General features: G+C 33.5%; 1 protein-coding gene across 6 annotated transcripts in view; it reads left to right on the top strand.

Annotated features, from left to right (window-relative positions):
* The window catches only part of LOC108908271 (rap guanine nucleotide exchange factor 2), a 71,651-nt gene that overhangs the window by 28,141 nt on the left and 24,088 nt on the right, over nucleotides 1-19,422 (top strand). The window lies entirely within an intron of this gene.

Raw genomic sequence — 19,422 nt, 5'->3', positions numbered from 1 at the left:
AGAAGACGTACAAAACTAGCCATCGAACGTCAAAAAATATTGATTAGAACAAAAGTTATATACAGAAGAAGTTTTATGACTTTTGAAATTAGACATTTATAAACTGCGTTATTATTACTAGAACGTTTTGGCATCGCATCCTCTCATTCCTTATCACTGTCTAATAACTCAAACGAAATCTGGAATCGGTAATTTGAATAGTTTACAAATTATGGCCTTATAAACAAATTAACTAATTATTATCAGTCTGGACGATCCCGAGGATCTTCCACAATCGCACTGATTTTTTTCATGGTAGATTTCATAATAATACAATGAAATCTATAATTTTTTTTTATTTCAAATTTGCAACCTGGAAATTTTTTTTATTTTTTAGCCTTAGTTGCAAAATGAAACGCACGAGCCTGATATGGTTATAAGTATATTATTATACATTCGGAAAGCTTATGAAAATAGCTTTTAAGTTAAAAAAAATCAATATTTGTTGAAAAACAACGGAGTTACAGACTGTCAAAGTTGACGGCCTATTGTTAAACAAATTAGTTTGGTATCGGCAAAAAAATACTGTCATAACCGGCAACCTGAGTACTTTTCTAAATAAAAATATTTTATTTGTGGAAGTATGTTAAGTGCATAAGAAATATTGTCAAAAGTCAGTGGGTCGCTTGATTTTCGGCGAGCCGTTGCGTGGCGGAAGGGTGGGGGAAGCGAACGACAGCGAGTCCAAAGAAAATTATCATAATAATAATATTCATAGTCCTGCCGTTAAATAAGCGAAATCCGCTTGAAAATAATACAGTCTAACTCCATTGTTTTTCAATGAATCTTGACGATTTTTTTTAACTTAAAGCTCTTTTCATAAGCTTTCCGAACATGTAATAATATATAACTATATCACGCTTGTGCGTAATATATTTCATTTTGCAACTAATGCTAAAAAATAAAAAAAAACAGGATGCAAATTTGAAATTTAAAAAAAAAATGATAGATTTCAACGTATTATTATGAAATCTACCATGAGAAGAATCAATGCGATTGTGGAAGATCTTCAGGATCGTCCAGACAATTAGTTAATTTGTTTATAAGGCCATAACTTGTAAACTATTCAACTTACCGATTCCAGATTTCGTGTGAGTTATTAGACAGTGATAAGGAATGAGAAGATGCGATGCCAAAACGTTCTGGTAGCAATAACGCAGTTTATAAATGTTTAATGCAAAAGTCATAAATAAACTTCTGTTTATAACTTTTGATCTAATCAATATTTTTTGACGTTCGAGGGCTAGTTTTGTAGGTCTTTTGAAGATGGAAAAAAAGTACATTACTGTTTTCTCGTGGAAATGAACGGAAAAAAATTATAAGCGAAAAACGTGAATTTATGTAAAAATTATACAATTAACCACCCTGTAAACAATCTTCCCCCCATTTTTACGACTGTGGAAACTAATATGTTACTGTACATAATATTTAGCAACTATAGTGATAAATTCAGCTTGCCGAAACAAAAAGTCGCGAAATGGTCATTTTCCAGCTTATTTTCCTGGCCTATAGATCACTGCGAATTAATTTTCGTAGACCCCTGGTAAGTGATAAAGATTTAATTCATCATTTGCTGTTGTTTCAACTGCCTGACTTCGGTTTTATTTATTTGTATTACCCCACAGAATGTCAAAACATGAACATGCTTATAAACATTGTGTGCTACATGTTTTTTCGAGTAATCAGTTACAGTTCCTAACTGTTAAGCACCTGTACGCATAATTCAGAATTGGCCCTGACATTTCATGTCGTGAAGGAAATATGACTTATGAGGAATTTGTTATTTACTCTGTTGTGTCTGTTAGTAATGCAGGAGACATGGGCGTACTCCAAATATTATCAAAGGTGTTCGTCTTGAAACTTATTTAAAAAAAAAATCAAAATTAGATAAAAAAACATACATAAGATATATTTTACCACTTTTCCGTTGTTTTTATTAGAATATTATTCAAAAATGGATTCAAACTCAATACTTGAATGATTATGAATAATTTGTGGAGCGAGTTAATAAAAATATGTTAATGAAATGCAATGGGATCAGCACCATAATGTGCCAAAGTAAGAAATGCACATATAATTATTACTATTTTATTATTTATCAATGGATACGTTAGTAGTAGTAGTAGTAAAGTGTAAACACTAACTGGGTCTCATTTAAATATATTTTCTAATAAGTTTCTTTGGTGGAATGCTAAGCGCAGTCAAATATAAAACCACACTTTCACTGAACGGTATACCACAAATTCCTCATTAGTTTCGTTATATGAAAAGGTAAATTTAATTAAGTACCTACTTAAAATTGTGTAAGTATTTAAATGGATATGCATACAAAGCACCAAAAAAACATTAATTCTCACTATTATGTTATATTCTAGTTGGTCTAAAAGTATAGTTACCCTCTTGCTGCCTATTTATTTAAGTTATGTTTAATTAAACAGTATCCTGTATTTCGGAAATGAAGTATTTTTCGATAAAATTTGGTCATTAGTAACTCAACATAAGTTTGATGCAGGTAATGTAATCATAATAAACAAATAATTTAAGTATTTTTAATTTTTCATGAATAAATGCGGAGTTGCCAATTTGAACTGTAAATACGGAAAACTGGAGACCGATATACACGTTTATCAGGTAAAATTTTTGTTTCTTATTCCCTCCAGCGCTCCCGCTGTGATACATACTACTTCCACAGGTATTTTAGAAAACCGTCGTTTTTCTGCGAATAATCGTTTCTCGATATGTGGAACAAGCAATTTGGATTCGATTCGTCTTCTCCGTAATTGTCCGTATCCGTACAGTAGGAAATCGCTTGGAGAAATTGCCGCCGCGAAGGCTGTCGATGCTGACGAAACGAAGAGGTTTCTAGGTCATTGGGTTGGAGTAATCAGGCTAATGCGGAGTTACCTCGATTTCCAGAGAGCGACGCTCCTTTCGGGGTGGGGGTGCAGCGTCGTAAATTGTACGCGAGATATTGCATTATCGAAGCCGCCGTCTTCCCTTCAGGGTACCTACGTACTTTTGCCCGCAAGAAGACAAAAATATGTATAAAAACTGTTTGCCACTGTTTTCCAATTAACAATGTGGCAATGAATTTCCCTGTATTCCGTTCTGGCCGGACATAATTGTAACATCGGAGGTAGCAGCGCTTTTACGCAAGTGGAAATATTTCCGAACTTCGTACCTTCACAGACGTCACGACGCCGCCCCCTGCCGACAGTAAACCACTCACGCAATTCCATCCCAGTTTTTTTCCATTGACAAACAATATGTTGCTCTTGCGTCAGTTCAGCGAAGCGAAAGGATGATGGACGGGGATGAAATTTTCCTAATTACGTACCGAGTTCTATAAAAATGTTTTTTTACCGTTAAATCAATTACGATTCAAATTTATTGTCTTTTATTTTTTGAATCCTGGATTCCAAAAATGATTTTTTAAAATCAAATTTCAGTCATACTTTTTACAAAGTTTAGGAAAAGAAATTGGTTGATTCTGACACAATGTTTTTCTTGAAAATAATGTTCAGTAATTTTAACAAGAATATCTTTGCCGTCAAATTTAATTTTACATTTTTATACGCAACCCACATGTAAACTTAATCTCAAAAATGTTCTGTCTTAAAAGATCGCTTCTGGCGATCTTTGCAAGATAGTCAAAAACTGACATAGAGCATCCTCAAAAAGTTATCTGTAAAATACATTATATTTTGTAAAAGGTATAACAAGTTTAATATCATTTTTGGCACTCTATCTCAAGAACAGAAGGAAAATTTGAAAAAATAGTATTACATTTCGATGTTTTATCAGCCGCGTAATTTATAGTGCCCCTTTTCAAAACATCCAGTGCAAGGAAAATAATGAACTGTCAATATTTATTTGAAAATTTAGTTTACATTTTGAGATATGGAAGGCTTAAAACTTATGATTGACCCGTTCAAAGCTTTACCCGCGTGTGAATCAACCTTTAGGGACTTTAGAGGATAGAAGCGACAGTCTCTAATTGGTCACAATTAAATATGACCTTACTCTACAGTGACTTTTCTTTTTCTCCATTTTTTGAATTCATTTAATTTAGTAAAATTTATCTTATTAGGAGAGTAGTTTTTAATGGATATTCTAACACTGCAGGAAAAAAAGCTTTACATTTGGCGTATACTTTTACAGGAGCCCCGTTACATGTTTCCCTTTTGTGCCGACATTTCTTTTTTCGGTTACATTTTCAAGCGTGGCGGTTGATTTGTATTTTCCTACGCTCCAGTCCTAGTGACACAGATATTGGCCGGCTTTGACAAAGGCGAGGACTTAGTGTTTTTCTCAAGATGCAGAGAAACGAGTAAGTATGGAGGTTTTGTGATATATCCGCAGAAAGCTTGCCGCTTTGTTTTTTTCTGTTCTCTGTTATGCCAATTCTGGGTGTTATCAGTATCTCCCGTTGGATCTCTGTTTCATATGAGAAAAGCTAAGTTAATTGTTGAATTCCTACACTCATAAAAAAGTTTATATAAAGTTAACTTATACAGGGTTTTCAAAAAGTTTGGAACCCCCCTCTATCTTAGAAAATACTGCTCAAACAAAAAAATGATTAGGACAAAAATTGCAGGGTTTTGAGTGACCTTCACCATGACCTTCAAGGTCATATAGAGGTCAACCTGAAAATTTTAAATGGAACCGTATATTTTTGACCCCGGAAATGGAAAAATTGGAAATTTTTACGTTCGGATATGACCTTGACCATGACCTTCAAGGTCGTTTATAGGTCAAGTCGATTTTTAATAAATGACCCGATATTCTTCGCTCTTTTCATCTCCGAGATCAAAAGTATACGGTTCCATTTAAAATTGTCAACTTGACCTCTAAATGACCTTCAAGGTCATGGTCAAGGTCACCGTTGGATTGCTCACTCAAAACCCTGCAACTTTTGTCCTAATCATTTTGTTATTTGAGCAATATTTTCTGAGATAGAGAGGGGTTCCAAACTTTTTGAAAACCCTGTATAATTGGTGTTTTAACTTTAAGTAATTGAACGATTAATAAACATTTTCTTCGTTAATTTCCCTCCTTGGTGAACTTTTCGAATTATTTTCAGGACTATGAGCATATCTTTTGGGGACAAAAAATGTAATAAGTAAAATAAGCTTCATTACGGGGATAATATTGATGTTTCTCATACTTTTCAACAACTTCAAATGAAGGTTTACACACTTTACCCTAAACCATATATATATTCTTTCTGTTTTTGTGTATAAACATCACCGCAAGTGTATACCGTATGTCCGCGGATTGAGTTTACAAGAGGACAAATGGACCAAAAAGTGAATGATACGAAAAAAAGACATTCTTGATACAAAATTTTGCCTGTTTAGAAAATACGAATCGCAATGACGAACTTCAATTTTGTTGCACAGGGTGGGTCAAAAACACAAAAATGTTATTTCGCGTAAGAGTAAACATACCTTATTTTGCAAGATACGAAAAAAAGGCATTCTTGAGAAAAGTTATTGCTTCCAAAATGAGTAAGAGTCACGTTATAAAAAACTTAGTTTTCTATACAGGAAACAAATGTAATTTACAATTAAGCTAAAAAAAGTAAATAAAGCGGTATGATGAAGATATCAAATTTCAAAAACACTACCCCCCCCCAAAGGAACACATTTCTCTAATTGCTTCCTTAGATATCTCGAGGAATTTCTGATTTCTTAATAAATAACCTTTTTGCGTTTTTGACCCACTCTGTAAAACAAAATTGAAGTACGTCGAGGTCATATTTTCTAAAAAAGCAAAAACTTTTATCAAGAATGCCTTTTTCTCGTATCTTTCACTTTTTAATCCATTTGTCCTCTTGTAAACTCAATCCGCGGACTACTGTACATATAATTCAATGTAAATATCCATAATTTTTATAGGCGTGTAAAGTACTTCTAAAGAACATCTTTTCCACCTTGTGTTCATCCCATAGCAGTCGAGGGCGTGAAAATCATTCCCCATGTCGTGTTTTATACCATAATGTGTTCGCTGACATTTTGAAACGTCGGTTAAACTCATCGTAACAAATGGCTATTAGCTATTCCACATCTCGATTCACCAACGACGACGACGTCAATTCGAAGGGTGTGTTAAAACGTAAGGGCTTCAACCCTAGAGTTAGTTATTCAATTACTCACCGCCAACGTTTGGCAAATGTTTCTGTCCCGGGTAGGCAACCCTCGGAACGTACGACCTTGAGGGAATAATCGAACAGAGCCGGCTTAGGATATTCTTATAGATTTCAATGTTTCTGATCTGTTCCTGTTTTTAAGAAAATAGTTAATGTAAATAAGTGAATGGAGAATGAGCAATATTTGATTATTTCGTAGATATTTAAAAAACAATACTTTCAGGGTCTGTGACTGTAGAGTTTCATAGTCAAGGAATTATTTAACAAGGTGTAGAACTCGTTTAGGTAATTTTACCAAAAATCAGATAAAAAAAAGTTGAAAAATAGCGGAGATAGTTGAAATACGTTTAAAGAAATTTAAGTACGGTCCTGCCTTATTCTTGTTTCAATGTTTGTAAATTTACTGAGAGACTATTTTGAATACTGAGTGAGTGCAAATATAGCATTTTCCTTGGTTGTGTTTTGTTATGTACGTTTTTTAAAGAATGGCACAAGTTTACGGAAATATGGAACATAGATACGAGGAACGTCAACCAAACGCAGCCGCAGCATCTCGTACATCGTGAATGTTTGTCATCCTAGTTCAACGATGTGATACAGGGTGCTAAAGAAGGAGCCTGAGGGCCTGCACCACCCCAAATGTCAAAAGAAAAATGACTCAACTCGAGGACACCTTGTGGAAATATAAGATAAAAGTCTGAACACGGCCCTGGACACCCTTCATCCGGGCTTACGCGTCGGCCGGCTAAATCCTCTCGAAAACGGGAATTACACAGGATTTGTGCTGCCGTTAGGGATAGCTTTGTTATTGCGGCATCGATTCTAATTAAGGCAGAAATATCCAGAGGAAAAATGTCTGTCTGACTGTCTGTTCGACTGGTGGAGAGTTCTGTGACAAGAACTGTGCGGTACTTAGTTGTTGACCAGATAGTGGTAAAAAAAATAAAAACATTACACTTTTCGAAATATAAACAACTGTTTAAAGTGTTTAAGTATATTTCTGGTGAAGCAAAAATAAATTTATAAATCAACCCTAAGCGCAAAAGATTTGAAGGAAATATCCAATTATATAAAAAAAGTAATTTAAACAAATAAATATGAATGAGATGACCATATCCCTGCGTCAATCCTTTTATTAAGCGCCGCAACCATTTTGAGTCAACACTGTAACTAATCGACGATTTGTTGATTGTAATCGAATTTTCGATTTCCAGCGTAAAAAACGATTTTTTTTTGTCAAGGAGGATTTTCCGTTCGGTCGCTCAGTCTCGGTGTAGTCCGTCAACAACGCCTGCCTATCGAAGTTCCCCGAAACGGACAAAGAACGTTTTCCATGCCTAATGATTATTGCCGCAAACTGTGGATAATTAGCATGCCTTGTTTCACGGTCAATTTGTCGCGGTGGTTTTTGTATGATCTCCCGTCAAGGTCGCGAAGTTGTTGTGTCATTCGTCGATTAAAAAACTAGTTTTAAACGCTAAACAAACACAGATGTATTACCCACACAGAGAAAGGGAATTTTTTCATATAGGCACACCGACGTTGCCAAATACTTGCGCCAAGGTAAGTCTTTAGGCGAAAAATTCTAGTAGGTAGATTGATGCTGTTTTGGAAACGCTCTTGTTTTGTTATAAAATAACTCAGAGTAGTTGTCGTGAAGTGAAGCCTTAGTTGATTGCTTTTCATTTCAACACAATTACTATTTCAGTTCGTGACAGCGGCGTGATGTAAAAGAAGTTATATAAAAAAATATATAGCGAGTGTTTCGCGTGAGAACGTTACGTCTTAATTTTGAGCATTAAGAAACATGTTTTTGTCCAACCACCATTTCGTAGTAGATAATACAGATCGTTGCAATCGGCATTTCATTAGTTTCAACTTAATTAACTTCGACAAGAGATGAAGTGAATGGAACGGTCGACAAACGAATAAATATATTTCAATTTAATGGCATGTATGTCGTAGAGATGGCAGCGTAGAACTATTTATTGTTTGTCAATGGTGTTATGTAACTAATAAATGCGAAAAGCTCCACGTGCGCCTGTTGTTAGATCCTAAAGGGTTCCGCGCACGTTCAGTTGTTTTCTGGGATTTGGCTGGGCGTGTCTGGAACCCTTTAGGATTAGTGCATAAAAAAATTAGAATACGATTGTATAAAGTTCAATCGCGTTCCGTAGACGCACAGGTGTCCTTTTGAAACTGCGCATAGAAATCCAAACGGACGGCAATAAAATAAATTTTCATCTCCACCACAGTACAGTAACATTCTACCGGACGGGTCGAGAATTTAAAAAGCAAAAGTCGTTCCGCGAGCTCGGGCAACTTTACGTAACGATATGAATAATGAACTCGTTTTCTCTGGAAAAAAATCATATATTTAGTTCCAATGGGCAGATAATTTTTTATTCAATCAAAAAATCACATTAAACGTCGTCTTCAAAGTGTAACGTACAGTCATGGATAATAAAAAGTACCAACTATGTTTCTGTAAATACATTAAAGCTACTAGCATCACCCAATGTTGTTTACTATTAATTTCTATTTTTTTTTCTATCACGTTCATGTCTCTGTCTATGTATTAATTATTAACTAAATAAATGGGTTTGTGGGTCTAGTGACTATTTTCACCGAAATTTATTATCTTCCAACGGCATTTTGTTAAACAGAATGTGAGAATAACGTTTGTGTTTATTAGAAACGGTAACATATGTTGGCTATTAACACTCTTCCTAGTGTACTATCGATCTAGGATCGAAAACATATGCTTCAATATACGTCATTCATATCAACTAGATATTGAGCAGGACATGTTAAAACAACAAAATTTAATACTCTTACTACTATTTTGCGATTATTAATTAATATCGTCGTTGATGAAGCATAATACATTCACATGTACATAACGATAATTTGACTGTCATTTAGAAAAATTAATTTACCTTAAACAACATATCTATGGCGTACTAACAGACTGACGTGTTGCTGGTGGGGTATTTTTCGCTATCGAACATCATATGAAATGAATTACTTCCTGTCCTGGTGTACAGGATCCTCAAATAATGCACCATACCACCCGAAACGACTGCAGGTAGGTAATGTCGGTGATTAAGGTAAATTACCGAATTCCGTCATGTAAATTTTCAAAGAACAATCACGACGACGACAATTATTAAAATAATGGCGTGTCGGGAAAAAAAAGAGAAGGGTGCCTATACGGCAGGAAATAGTTTATTAAAATCATTACATAATATCCCCCAGCGGTAACAGTTCTTTTCCTCGAATTGTGCGAGCCTCACTACCAAACAGCGCACGTCTCTAATTGGTGCTCTGTTACAATCAATCCTTCCACGGGCGTGCTGATTTTTTTTTACCATTTGTGAGTCACGGTTTTTTTTATAGGAAAAGTGAGAGCCTTTATTTTATTGACTCATGATACATGATACAGACTAGGTAATGCAAATACCTAATCAAAACAAATAGTAGATAAGCCGATTACTCTATAGGCGTTCAGATTTTTGTGAATTTTTGTTTAGAAAGGTCAGGTTCAGTAAATTTATTAATTTGATAGACAGCTCAAAGGAGATGTTAAATTTCTTTAGATATAGCTATCCGTATTAAGGCGTGGGATGAATAATGGGAACCTCGGAGCCCCCCTACCTCGACGTTTCATTTAGGCACCGAAGTGTCAAAGTAGTATACTAATATAATAACTTCGCCATTTGCCCTACCGTACAAATTTCATTGCAATAGCTTAAACGAATGAAATAAATCTGTATGTTATAATTCTTCATTCAAGTCGAATTAAAATGGTATAACTTCACTTATTCGTCGAAACTGCCACAAACGTGTGCACAATTCGTTACCGCCGTGCTTTTCTCACGACGTCGATAATATCCAACAAAGTGGCGCACCCACTTTCATTGGCAATTAGTCTAGCATTTCTACTACGCTGGATACATTTTTTTTATCCTATCGGGCATTTCGACCTCATTGATCGGGCGATAATAGACATTTCGAGAAATGGCATTATTTCGGTCGACACCTGGGGGGATGTCGGTTAGATTTGTAAAAGTACAACGCCGGACTATTTATAGTTTCGTTCAGTTGGTCCACCATTCACCAATTTCGATTCGCGGCGTGTGTCTAGGGATCAAAATAGAGACATTTATTTGGGAAATACTGTTACGCAACGAACACCACGAAAATGAATAAAACTCGCGCACGTAAATTCATTTCTTTCTAATTTCAAACAATAGAGTATCCTATGATATTTTATAAGGGATTGTATCTAAAATACAACTTAATTTTATGTCCAATATCCTACGTCATACCAGTGGTTCTCAAACTCTTTGAAAATGCTGCCACACGCAAGTGTTTCACTAGCGTTAGAAACCTTTACAAAACAAAAAAAATTGTAATGTTTATCTCATTTTTTGTTTTTTTTTTAATGTTTGTTAACATATTTTGTTATACCTTTAGTCACCACCTTGTAGATTCATTTCAGTTGTAGAAAACTAGGAAGTAACAAAATTCTTGGTAAATTACAATTATCATTTATCTGCCTAAGATAATTAACTTGTTATTAATGATTTTAATTGTCACTAAATAATCGATTAACTGAATTAATATTAGGTTTTCTTAATAAATTACCAACTAAATTTACGTATAAATATAAAAGAGATTGTTATTTTCCAGTTAGTAAGCTGATGTGGTTAATTTTTTTTTTAATTTTCGTTGAATGAAGTCACTGGGTCGATTGCCAAATTTTTCAGTCAAAAGTAAACCAAAAAATCAAATGAACTAGGTTCAATTCCGCATCTGTCAATAAGTCGTCTTCAAGTTGCTACCACTCTGTAGAGTGGTAGCAACTTGGAGACGACTTATTGACAGGAATTAATTTTTTTAATAACTTCTAAACCAATAATTGAAGCATCAGTACCAAATTGGATACACGTTTTTAGCTACTTATAACTCATATTTATAAATTGCGTGGTCATAACTGTTTTGATCTTTTGACAAATGCAAGTTTTGCAAAAAAAACGATTGAATGTTTGTTCTGGTCCCTAATGCTAAAGAGTAAGGACTAAGACACCACCCTAATTTTTTTTAGGTTTAAAATTGTGAAAATATTTAAGCCTATAGTCCTTTCAACACAGGCAATCTAGTATAGACCATTCATTTCCAGTATAACTGCGACTCGGAACGAGATAAGCAGCAAACCTTACTTTTTCGCATAATTCTAAGTAGAAATGTCAAATACGCCTTCGTCTGGGTAGTTGAAATACCACATTCGTAATGCCACCCTTCGCCCACAGGAGTAATCAACTAAAAATGTATGTGACATTTGATGATAAATACAGTTTTAAGGTAAATGAGAATTCCTCCTACTGAATGGAATGCTCTAATGTCAGAGTTCAGAAGTTCGGGGTATGTCACAATTGGATAGAATAGGATATTAATTACTTGATTTCGTCGAGAGAATGTTCTCGACATTAACTCAGAAAAAATAGCTTTCATAATGTTGTATTTGGTGTGAACTGGGTCTGTAAGTTTAATTTATATACAGGGTGACTCACAACTTATCCAAAGAAATTTGGGAATAGATGCGGCATGGAAAATGGAGTCAATATCGTAAACAATTTTTGTAAAATTTTGTAGATGTTGATGGACAAAATTTTGAACAGTTGTTGTAACATCAGGTATGTCAAATTATTCTATTAATTAAAACAACCAATTAATTTTATTAATTAATAATAACAATAGCGGCAAAAGCAGTTGAATTTGCTGATATAAAATTGGCGTTATAAAATTATATGCGAAAATTCTTTCAAGTTTTTGTCCGTTCATTTACTTTGCCGCCGTGCAAGTCGCATTGGGCAAGGTCAGGTTTTACAGTGGACCAGTTTCGCCCAGAAGTGTATTTTTAAATCATTTTGATTTTTTCTTTACAAAATTGTATTTGTAAGAATCCCCTGTACATCAAAAAAATTTTTTTTGGATAAGTTGCGAATCGCCCTGTATAAAAAAGATGAATATGTATACTGTAAACTTCTGTCAACAAATTCCGGGTCGTTAACGTAACAAAAAGATATAAATTCTACTACTAAAATAATGTTTTGTCAAAATTTACACCGACAGTTTAACAGTATCAGAATTATATCCACCTTGGGCACCTTGTGGTATTGTAAATATTACGGAAGTGGGGTAGATGAGATTATAAGCGAGCAGCTATTACCTGATGGTGCAGGTCCGGACTGATAAAAAAAATTAAAGGATACATACTGAAAAGTTAAAAAAACTTGGAAATAAAGAACAATGTTGGTTGCCTAAGCTTGACGATCACGTGACTTGTAATCATTTATGATGACTAGGCTTAGTGCGGCGCGGAGTTTAACAGGACCGTAGTCAGATTACGAATGAAAATATTAATATGTTTATAGAAAATATGTCGCAACATAGTACTATTACTAAAGAGCAAGGCTAAATAGAGGATAAAGTACCTATATAAATTTATAAATTTAAATGACGCCACTTACCCAATAAACCTTAGTGTTGAGACAAGGCTTCCTTAGCATATTGGAAGGAGTTAAAACGTGCTTTTATAAGTTTTCTTTAGTGAAACGGCGACGTTTATCACTTAATATTAATTTGTGTAGGGAAAATGACCGTTCAACGTCTACTGTTGACAACGGACAGTATGAGAAATTGATGAGGCATGAACTAATAAATATATTGCGGGTAACTCCTGATATGTACCAGATAAAACTTTACATATATTTTTTCTTTTATAGTACTACTGACTGGGCGTATATTATTGGCATCGTATATATCATCCATTATATCAAATTGTTCATTTAAGTATAGTCCATGCGATTCAATTTTACGAAATTACGAAATTTGGGGTTCTCTAGTTTGTTTAATGGAATATTTCTTGAAAGAAACGCGTCTGAAAGTTCATAGAAAAATACAGCGTCTTCAACGCTGGACGAGACATGGCTCTTCAAATGTCTTGTCGCTTTAGTTTTGTAACAAGAATTTATAATGCGTTCACACACAGTACAAAACAGGTCATTTCCTCTAATGTATATGTCCCTGTAACCTTCGGATCACTGTCAAACCACATTTGAAATAATTCCCGTCTACTTCTTTTCTCTTTTGGCATTTTACTTCACTTTTCCCCCCAACTAATAGTTGTTAATGTATATTATGTTACTATTTATAGTTATTTAAATACACTTAAATAACCTAAAAAAGAAAGGTATCGACGCGACACCAACAAGGTTCCGTAAATAACTGAACGCGAATCAGCTGTGAAGGTCTTCGTTCCCTGTGCCGGCTCTGTTAGACTCTGCATGTGCACTAAGCCTAATGATGACTGTCCAACTGGACAAATTTCAGTTGAACCTTATAATGTGCAATTCGAATTCGCTATTTGCTGGCCCAATTTTTTCAAAGTCATCGTGACAAATTGAACTGTGTCTTTTCAATTTGTCACAATGCCTTGGTTAAAAAAATCATTAATATTTTCACTATTTGCACGAAATTATGTCATTGCCAATTATTTTCAATGAATTCTTCATTTCGGTCATTTTTCTGTTTCCCTTACGATGGCATAATAGCCGAAACTAGTGTGAAGGGAAAATAAACTGAATTAAAAAAAAAGGTCACACTTAAAACATTCAACATTTTTCCGTCGTACCTAGTCCAACCCTGCGCCCTCTGGGCTCAACTTTATAACAGGGGTGCCTCACTAGGGCCTTCCCTGGCAGCATTCGCGATCGTCAGTCGTTTTTTTCACGCTACGCCAATCTCTAGTCGCGTTGTTCGTTGTTGTTCCGGCGAAATAGGGGTTGCGAGGGACACGTGGGGTAAATGAAACTCGACCTGTAAGCTGCCAGAGGCTCTCCGGTGACGAGCATTTAATTTGCCAGTGTGCGTACGAATGTAATGCTGGATATCGCGCTCCGTGGTGGAGATAAATGTGAATGGAGTGGAAGTAAGGAGTGTTGTATACACATAGCATCCATTCTGTGCAAATAATGGGACCAGAGCTGTACAGATCGCTGCTTTGCTAGGTTCTCAAAAAGCTTTTTTCAAGGTTGTTATCCGCAAACAATTCTCACAATCAGTTAGATTCGAAGAGGTTTTAAACGGTGTTTTTCGATAAGATTAAATTCAAGATAATTGAAACTATTCTTAGACATAGGTAATTTTCTTTTTATTGACATTTTTTTTATAAACAGCAGTCTATTTGTGGTTGTGTGTCATAATAAGAGCAAATAAACATTTAAAAAGGTCCTATCAAAATACATTAACAGTGAACATTTGGAACCGCTGATGAAAAGTGATGATGAGTTATATAAATACTGCAAATAGAACCAGCCGAGCTATCATTCATCAGCGGTTCCAAAAATGTTTCTTCATATTATTGTGGTCAGTCAAAATGTTCTATTTTCTCAATACAGTTTTCGCACGCCGATTTATTTACTTTCCAAATTTGTAACCACCCTATAAGCATGTGAACCTAAAAACTTTCTCGCGGTTCTTCATTTGCATAACCTTATAATTAAATTATTTTCGATGGAACATTTTTGTACAAACCTGATACTTGTATATTTCCGTTTATAAGAAATTGTTATACACTAATGCAAAAAATTAAAGGGTCAAAAGAATTTCCGAAATTTTTCCGTGATTTTTGACAGACTGTATTTAGGTGAAAAATGGTCGTATCGGGAATTAAAATAAAGCATTTTGAAGCTTTGAGATTCTAGTTTTTAGATCTTTCGGTCGAAATTTTTTAGGAGCTACGGTTACCATCCAGTTCTAAAAATAACGCGACAAAAAAATTTTGCAAATTATTTTTTTTATTTTCTGAGTTCACGGACTTTGAAAATTTTTTTTCAGCTAAGCCATTGCATGAACCAGATAACTAGTTTATTCAACTTCAATATCATTATTTTTTTAATTTTGATACGACCGTATTTCATCGAAATATCGGACTTTTAATGCTGCCGCAACTTTTCGGATTTTTTTTTCTTTTACACATCTTTAATTTTTATCAAAAGTTTGACTGTTTGAAACAAAAAAACGGTTCGCTAGATCAAAATGAAACTTCACAGGGTCCTTCTGGGTATATCGAACTGTGTAAAAATCATGCTTAACATTAGTAATTTCGTGAATATTTCTAATTTAGCTGTCAATTTTCTAAAAAACCATAAATTACCCTTTTTTTCCTGTTTTTTAAAATTCGTGTAAAAGCTGAAAAAAAATGCTTTTTTTTAATTCCCGATACGACCATTTTTCACCTACAGTCTGTCAAAAAACACGGAAAAATTTCGGAAATTCTTTTGACCTTTTAATTTTTTTGCATGAGTTTAAATAAATTTAAATTTGCTTAGTTAAGAAAGAACTTTGTATTATAATCACTAATAAGTCTTATCACATATACTTATTTCTTCAGATTAAATGAAATCTTGAAGATGTATGTTTGTAATAAATTGTTTATTGCTACTATATTTTACAATCGGGCATTAATTTCAACATTAGTCACGTATCAGCTCTTTGTTGTTGTTTAATATCTTTCAAATTGCTTATAAATTAGTCATACAAGCAGTATAATGGGTTAAATTTGATAATAGTCAATATAATATTTTTATCTACGATTTTTAATACATATATCTCGCTCTATTTTCTTGCTATAAACAACCGTTTCGTATCTTTTTCTCTGATCCAAGAAACTATCAATCATAAATTGAAGATTAAATTAATCTAATCCTAAAACATGGATGTTAACTTGTTTGTTAATAAAATTAAATAATCTGAAATTGAAATGTAGGTTGTTTTGTGTCAATAGAGCTGAACAAGCGCCACACGAGACTACATTGAGAAACTTTAGAGGTTATCCTCTATCTTTGCTCTATAGTATTGACGACATAAAAACTAATAATTAAACTCTACTCAATAATAACGGTTATTAAAGCAAGATAGTTTTTATTCACATACATGTGAAAAATAATTTTATTCATGATAATAATCCGAATAATTTGAATAAATTAACGATACGATATTTTTTTCTGCGGCATATCTACCGCAAATGCTCTAGATGTCTTCACAGAATGGATATTGCGGTTATTTTACAATTATTATTAAGGGTAATAAGCCAACTCGTGCAAACCCAACCACGTGTAGGTATGGCCCACGTTTGACGTTTTAGAGGCTTTTAAACTGTGACAAAATAATTGTCGAGTTGTGTTATTACTCACCAACATCGACAATAATTAGCATGTAAATTCTAATAATGGGGTTTCTCACCTTTGAATTTTGTGTCGAACGTAGATAATAATTTATTTACGAAAGGTGTAACTTGCGCAAACAGCTATTAAACTGACGAAATTTCAGGCTGAGATAAAAAAAATGAAAACCGCCGGTAAGGAAATTTATTTAGTTAATTATGTTTTTCGTTATCCGTGACGTTTTCTCTCTAATGAGACTTTTTTAAGTAGTGAATGTGAATAAAAAGATACAATTAATTTACTAACAGACGTCTGGGCAAGTGTCGGTCAAAGGGTGTTGGAGTAATGTAGGGTGGAGTAAATTTTAATGGGTGGATGGTTTTAAGGGCCTTGTCAGCTTAAAAATGTGAGACAGCCGAAATATAATTTCACGTTTGACATTTACATATTGTATACTCTGACAAAAAACAGCAACGACGATTGTATATATTTTTTGTGACCCTTGTCCAAACATTAAGTGTACAGTCCGTAAATCATTTGTTGAGATAGAATTAAAAGAATAGAATAGGCCCATAAAGTTCTGTTGTCGCAACTACTGTAACAATTTACCGTGGCAGGGCGTGCCTTGAAATTTTCCGCGGTATTTTCAAAATATTAAAATATGTACTCTTCGACTGGGAATTAAATTCCTTTTATTTTTCACCCCCATTATCACCTTATTTTAATAAGAAATTACACTGAAAATGTACAGGACGATACACTTTCAAAGAAACACCCCCCCGTAATTGCAAAACACAGTATGCACTGCAAGCTGCTATGATGAAACGGGCTGTATTTAAAAACCCACCGACTGCAACTATTTTTTCCTTTTTAATTTAAAATAATTACATTAATAACTAAACTTTAAAGAATTATCAAATTAGTCGAATGCCATATATTATCGCCATTTTACTTTTATAGTCACTATAATACTAAATAAATAAAAAAAATTGCAGGTTTGTGTATAAAAGTTTAAACATAATGATAAGTGATTGTTCTTAGTAGTAGAAATGACTTCAAAATGTGCTGCTTTGATTTGGTTGTTACGGTTACATTATTTTACTTTTGAAAAATTTTTTTTACTGTGTAACAATTATTCCAGGGCCGATAGTCTGTAGATATGCGATGCGATGAAAGTAGACTAAACATTCATACTTAGTCTGTAATTCAATTTGATATCCGCTTTGAAGATGTATCACAGTTTGTCATAGATAAAACAAACACTCACTTTATGTTACAAAGTAACCCCTTCCGGCCGAATATTATTATAACAGAATTTCTAACTACTAACACAAATTACTATAGCTTTTAATAACTTTTAAACGATTCGTCAGAATTGACGAAAAACATTTTAAATCTATTAGGTGAAAATTAGGAATAGTTAAATTCAATAATTCATCAATTTTTATGTTTCTTGTCAACAAATGAACCGGAATTATTCGAATGAAATTAATAGTAAAAACAAAATTTGTATATCAATTAATGTTAATTGAAACCAACGACCTGTTAAAATTCCATTTGATTTAAATTCTCTGCGGAACTAAATTTTTTCCACAAATTTTACCTGTCGAGTACACGAAAAATAACAATTTTGTATACAATTAACATTGACGTGAATATATTTTGGTTTTCACCCTAAGTACAAATTTTAAAATTTTCATTTTTTTTTAATAAACATTTATTTTATTTATGTCGCTACAAATTTGCATTAGACTAAAAAAAAATAATAAACGGGTTCTTACTCAGGCTGACCTGAAATATAAATATGTATGTACCAATTTATACAGTACCATCATTGTGTTTAAAATATTTTTAAATCACCTTTTTTATACAGGGTGTTTCTAAAATAGGGTTCCAAACTTCTGCTGCGTTTATAACTCATTAAAATAAGCCAAAAAGTTCCTATTAACATGTGCCCTAAAACGCACCCTTAGGAAGATATATGCCCTTAAAAAGGCTCAAATAAAACTGTTTTTTTTTCTGTTATTGACAAAACGGTCGCAAATAAATAGAAAAAAAAATTATGGGTCTTACATAACTTTTTACGTTAAATAACATGGGCTATTCCGTTTTTCGACATGCAAATCATATGCGTCCCATTTAGGTTGGTGAAGGGGGTTTTCGGCCCGTAATTTCTTTTATTTAAATTTTTTTACAATTTTCTCTACAGATTTATAAAATCTTAACAATTTTACGTAAAAAATATTATCTTTGTCCAAATCGATATTTCTAATGGTTTTCGAGTAAATTGAGTTTGAAAATTTTAATCCCATTATTTTCTATTTCACATTTAGCTATTGTCTGCAGTAGTAATTAGTTCTTTAATTAGTAAGTGTAACTCTAAATTTAAATAGTCTTAGTTTATGTCCTAAATTATTTATTAAATGATCGGATCCTTCATAACTGCAATTTATTTGAAAAAAACAGTTTTGTTTGAGCCCTTTTAAGGGCATATATCTTCCTAAGGGTGCGTTTTAGGGCACATGTTAATAGGAACTTTATGGCTTATTTTAATGAGTTATAAACGCAGCAGAAATCTGGAACACTATTTTAGAAACACCCTGTATATCCATAACCTATTCTTAAAGAACTAACATAATTTCTATTGTTTTCGTCGTATTTAGATAAACTTTACCTAAAATTCTCGTATGTTATTTGAACAACACGTACCTAAAATTTGACATGGAACTGTTTAAAAATTTGGCTTGAAAGGAACTGTAAATGCAGAACGTCTAAAAATTTGGAAAGGATTTTGAATAAATCAAATCATTGAATCTGCAAAACGGTGTTTAAGAGTAATAACAATCAAAAATGTTAAAACTTATTGAGAACCTCTGGGATCGTTCCCGACACGCGTACTACATAAAAAGAAGGTAGTTGTGACCGTAAATGATGTATTCTGATTTTTTTGTCATGTTTTTTTTTAGTAAACAAAAAAATTGCTAGTCCATTTTAGGTAAT

This window comes from Anoplophora glabripennis, unplaced genomic scaffold (genome assembly GCF_000390285.2).
Source record: "Anoplophora glabripennis isolate ALB-LARVAE unplaced genomic scaffold, Agla_2.0 scaffold18, whole genome shotgun sequence".
Lineage (NCBI taxonomy): Eukaryota > Metazoa > Arthropoda > Insecta > Coleoptera > Cerambycidae > Anoplophora > Anoplophora glabripennis.
Note: the sequence above shows the minus strand (reverse complement) of the source record. Positions and strands in the feature narration are given on the sequence as shown.